General features: G+C 39.3%; 1 pseudogene; it reads right to left on the bottom strand.

The window, feature by feature from the left end:
* Positions 1–3,785: 3,785 nt before the first annotated feature.
* LOC118724516 lies at positions 3,786–5,282 on the bottom strand (annotated as a pseudogene).
* Between the last annotated feature and the right edge of the window lie 650 nt (positions 5,283–5,932).

The following is a 5,932-nucleotide window of genomic DNA, read 5'->3' as shown; positions in this document are numbered from 1 at the left end:
TCAACCCTGCAAGAAAAAAAAAAAAGTCCTATATTCTTGGAAAATTAAAACTCAAAGAAATATCATTGCAATGCCTCTGAATAACATGAGCATGTTTTTCCTTTCTAAGTTAGGGGTGTCGAACTCAATCAGAGAAGGAGCCAAAATCTAAAATCCAGCCTAAATCGCGGGCCGAATGGTTTACTGAACAGTCATAAACTGTCATTGTGATGGAAACGCAGCGGAGTGCAGTGATGACAGCGCGGTGCGGGACACATTGCAAGGCCTGGCGGGACAGATTTGGCCCGCGGGCCTTGTGTTTGACACATGTGCTCTAAGTCTTTGAAGTTCATGCCATCAACTAATAAATTTCGAGTGCCTTCTATGCACTTCATAAGACCATGCTATGTACTCAGAATCTAAAGATATAAAATACACAATCTCTTTTTCTCAAAGATGTAATGGGCTGGAAAGACACATAAACAGAACATTGGAAACAGAATAATGAAAAAGTGGTGATATGTATAGGGCAATATAGGAACTTATAGGAAGAATAAAACTCAGCCAGTAAAAGCCTTGTGGAAGGACTCATAAAAAAAGTTAAGTATAATTTCAAATAAAATTCTGTAATCATTATCTATAACTTAAATCTCTATTTGTTAATTCCCTGGAATGCATTCCTTGTACATTGCATATATTTCCGTGGAACATGATAATGATTCAATGTCTGTTTGCCTTAGTTACAATAGATAAAACCCAGTCCCTCCTTAGAACATTATCCTGTTTACCAATTATCTGACACAAATCCTCACACTTTCTTCTTTCAAAATCCCTTATATATCAACAAATATTTCGGTATATTCAATTTTTATATGTTCCTGCTAGCTTTTCTTCTTGCTGTAACTTCACAGCTAGCAGTCTTCTAATGACTGATTTCCTTGAAGCCATTTTATGTGAACACTGTATTTGCTTTTCCCTTGCACTTCTGTATTTCAGAGCCCTGGGTTTGGGTTGATTCCTTTCTGTGTCTCCTTGTTTCTACATAATTTCTTCTCTTGTCTCAATGACAGTTTTCTACTAATTCTCCCTACAGTTCCATTTAGGTTTTTCTTTTTAATGGTATCCTTTATTTCTAGCTTTCTAACACCAATGATCAGTTATCTTCACAAAAATTTTTAGCGCATATATATATATATATATCTATATATATATATGAAAAGTAATAGCTAAATTTCTAATTTTTTTGCCTTCTTTTATCCTACACTTCATGTGTTTTGTTTTGTTTTTCTACTTCACTAACAGCTCCTTTTCTTTCTTTTTTTGTTAGTATCTCCCTGTCTCCTGACTTGGATGCACAGTGGGATTCCTCTCATTACGATATGTGCATGTTCTCCAGCAAGTATACAAGAAGGCTCTTGGATTAAAAAAAAAAAATCTATATTCTTTGAATCTATTTGGAATTGTCAACACTGGTTGAATTTTCTACAAAATTCCAGAGATACCTAATCAAATGCCCCCTTGATATCTTCTCTTAGATGTGCAGCTTTCATCTTAAACTTAACATGAGCCCCAGAGGCTTATTGATTATTTTACAAAATTTGCATCTCTCCCAGTCTGAGAATGCTGTGTCCTTTAGAAAACTCTACTATTGGCCTACGATTTCTCAAGCCATTAATATATGTTTAGTCTTTTATTTCTCTTACCCTCCTATCAATATTTTAGTAATTAATTTTGTCTCTAACTCTAAATATATCTGGAATGCATCTAATAAATAATTCCTCTACTACCATTGTCAAGCAAGTCACAACCATGGTTGTGAAATATATATATCATGCTTCTGCTTTTCATCCTCTATAATTCATTCTTTGAAATAAGCTAGAATGATCTTTTATAAATAATTATAGTCACAGAATGTAATAATTGAACCACACATGTGACTGAATAAACAAAAAGCAAGCCCTAAAATATGCTGCCTACAGGAGACTCACTTCAAATTCAAGGGCACAAAAAGGTATAAAATTAAGTTTAATTTTACAATTCTACGTGTCAATTATATTTCACTAAAGCTGGAAAATAGCCTCAGCAGGTTTGACACATCTATCCCCCAGACAAAGGAAATACCAGCTGCACTAGGACTTGTCCTCATCCTCACAGAGCCTACCCCAAGATTACTATCCCTCCCTCTTTACCCCCAACAGGGAACATGTAGTCAATATCTGAATGGCAAAGGTACAGAATCAGCCCCATGAACTTTGAAGGAATATCACAGCTCCAGAACTTCCTGTTGTGTCTGGCTGAGGCCTCAGCTGTATATTAACGGATACCCTCAGCCCAATACTTCTTTTCTCTCTTACAAGTATATCCCTTGTGCCCTCCTCAGCAAAACATCTGTGTGAAAATCTTTATTTCAGAGTCTTTTTCTGGGGAACCCAATCAAATAGACACAGTTTTAGCAATCCTGTCCACTAGATCCCAAATGACCAAAAGAACACACAGGCTAGGGAGTTTTAAGTCTCTTTATCAACTAGTAAAGGATCCTGACCCAATGTGTCCCAAACAGAAGGCCACCCAAGTGGTCTCATTCCTTCACTTACCGCAAACAGTGCTATAGCTGTGAGGCCCCAAAAGAGTTATCCATGATAATAAATACCCAAGCTGGTAAGTGTTCTTCATCACCTAGAGGAAGAGGGGAAATGCTACAGCAAATAGCCCTTTGTCTTCATAAGCCAGATACACCGCTCCTACTGCCAGACACAGAGCTGCTGGGGCACACAAGTACAAGTACTAGGTGATCCTCCCCCAATGCATGCCTAATAGAGAAATGTTCTTGGTCCTTCACAGGCCGATGGCAAATTGACTGCTATTACTGGGTGGATGGAGAGGAGATGAAAATACTATACATGAGACCTCTATTTTTATTTTTTTTTTGGCAAGAACTACATGTGGATTTATGATTAAATCAATATACATTTTTAAAAATATATTTTATTGATTTTTTACAGAGAGGAAGGGAGAAGGATAGAGAGTTAGAAACATAGATGAGAGAGAACATTGATCAGCTGCCTCCTGCACACCTACTACTGTGGATGTGCCCACAACTAAGGTACAAGCCCTGACCGGAATCAAACCTGGGACCTCTCAGTCTGCAGGGCGATTCTCTATCCACTGAGCAAAACCAGTTAGGGCAAAATCAATACTTTATCACTAATTAAACTTCAGTGATAAAAAAACAACAACAACACACATTAGCAGTGGAGAGCTATACATTTGATAAGCCTATAGCCAGACTTTTATGGAAAAAAGATTAGATACACTAATTACCAAGATTAATAATTACAAGTGATGTAAGCACAGTTTCTAAAAATGTTAAAAAACTATTAAGGGAATATGAAGGCAATAAGGGTGGTTATATATAGTCACAGGAGAAAGAATCCATAATAGTCATATGTTGAAGTTGGTACAGCTTACAGGAGAAATGCCTGACAACAGATATATATTAAGGACCACAAAGATCTTATCTTTGTGTTGAAAATAATAATTGTCATGCCTGAACTCAATGTTTAGTTAGGAAGACTAATATGTAAACACGAGGTGTCAAAATATAACTTTCCTCCTCTTTTTTTCCATTTAAGACCGATAATATATTGTCCAAACCCATCAGAGAAATGGACAGCTTTTGTCTGAATGTTTAAAGCAAGCCCATAATTGTATATGAGAGTAGAGATTGCTACATACAAACTAACTGATCAGACCACATTTCCATATTTAAAACTGCTTCCTTGTAAAAGCAGTCCATTAGTGATCTTTTAACTATAGTGTTCCTCTCCTTCTTTCTCACTCTTTCTTTCAACAGAATCCACACCTTGCTCCTCATAATCCTCCCCCAGGGCAGCCATGTCCTCATGGGCCTCAGAGAACTCTCCTTCCTCCGTGCCCTCACCCAGTGAACAAAGGCATGGTTGGCATTCATCAGGACAAACTTGTGGTTCAGGTAAGCCCAGGCCTTAGCAACAGCTGTGGTGTTGGTCAGCATGCACACAGCTTGCTGTATTTTGGCCAGGTCTCCACCAGCTACCACAGTGGGAGGCTGGCAATTAATGCCAACTTTGAAGGCAGTGGGGCACCAGTCCACAAACTGCCTGGTACACTTGATCTTCATGGTGACAATGGCAGCAATGCCATCTTTGGAAAGCACATCATCATGGTCTAGCATGCAGCAGATCATATATTTACCATGGCGAAGCTCACATTTCACCATTTGGTTGGCTGACTCAAAGCATGTATTGCTGATCTCTGGTACAGAAAGTTGTTCCTGGTATGCTTTCTCTGCAGAGATGACAGGGAGAAGTGGATAGGGCACCAGGCTGATTTGGAATTTGGTCAGATCAACATTGAGGGCTCCATGAAATCCGAGGGAAATAGTGATGGAGGACACAATTTGACTTATCAACCTATTCAGGTTGTTGTAAGTTGGGAGCTCAATATTGAGATTTTTACAACAGATGTCACAGATGGCCTCACTGTTAACCACCAGAGTGCTCCAGGTGTGGGTGGCGGGGATGGAGTTGTAGAGCTCAGCTACAGATGAAAGCTGCAGGGCTGGGTAAATGGAGAACTCTAGCTTGGACTTCTTGCCGTAATCGACAAAGAGACATCCCACCAGCAGCGAGGTGAACCTGGAACCAGTTTCCCCACCAAAGCTATGGAAAAACAAAAAGCCCTGAAGACCTGTGTCCTGGCTGGCCAGTTTCTGAATTAAGTGCAAGAGCAGGTCCACGATCTCCTTGCCAATGGTTTAGTGCCCATGGGCATAGTTACTGGAAGAATCTTCCTTGCCTGTGATGAGCTGCTCAGGGTGGAATGGCTAGAGGTAGGTGCCAGGGAAAACTTAACAATGACTGTGGGTTCCAGATACTACCTTGGTCACATGGCTTGCCAGGTCCTGTCTCACTGAAGATTCTGGAAGAGTCATCGTCCTCTCCCCCCTCTACTCCACATGGTCTTGTCACTTGGCACCTTGGCATCTGGCAGTAGAGAGCTCCCAGAAGGATGGGGATGCACTCACACATGTTACTGCTTTGTGGAGGCTGAGAAGATAGCAGTGAAGAGCAGGAGAAGTTGTTTCTTCTTACAGTGAAACACCTAGTACCTCCTCCCATCTTCTAATCCTTCTCGTGGGCTAATCATCAAGTTAGCATGAAACAGATTAACAGGAGACAATGTCCAAAATTTATGATGAATGTACATACATGGGTGCCGTGAGAATATAAGGAAACATTGGGCAGTTGAGACTTATAGGCCATTCTGGACTATGGAGAAGGAGGCCAGGGTCTGGGATGTCAAAGGGAAAACAGGTCATTTATAAGAAAATGAGAAAGAGCAAACATGTGGCAAACAAATTCTTTTTCGGCCACCCGGAAACAATAGAGCACAGGGAAGTCTCATGAGCAGGCTTTGCTAGATTTCTCCTTGTCTGCCACATTTAGTGTATATTATGATGATAAGATGATGCTTCCTTCCTTTAAACAGATTTTTTAATCTAAATTCTGTAGACAGATAATGGGGGGGAGGGTCAAAGGTTCTTTCTGAGTCTTAAAGTTAATACACCAAAAGGCATATTTTGGGGTAGCAAAACTTTGATTCCCCTCACAAACATATATGAACCCCTAATATGTACATGAAAGCCAGCAATAAAATGATATCTTAAGGCATTAGAAAAATACTGTATGAAAAATAGTAATAATTATCAGTAACTATTCTTACATGAAACTCAACAATGCATTTTATTTAGGCTTTGTTCTTCATATTCTAGAATATATAGCATTTCAGATATGATTGATATCAACTGCATTTCAGAATCTTTGAAATGTGTTAAGTTGTAGGATAGTCAATTTGAACTGTTGGGGGAAAAAAAACAAAACAAAAACATCACCCGACTGAGTACTGTGTAAAG

Source organism: Pipistrellus kuhlii, unplaced genomic scaffold (assembly GCF_014108245.1).
Source record: "Pipistrellus kuhlii isolate mPipKuh1 unplaced genomic scaffold, mPipKuh1.p scaffold_m20_p_1, whole genome shotgun sequence".
NCBI lineage: Eukaryota > Metazoa > Chordata > Mammalia > Chiroptera > Vespertilionidae > Pipistrellus > Pipistrellus kuhlii.
Note: the sequence above shows the minus strand (reverse complement) of the source record. Positions and strands in the feature narration are given on the sequence as shown.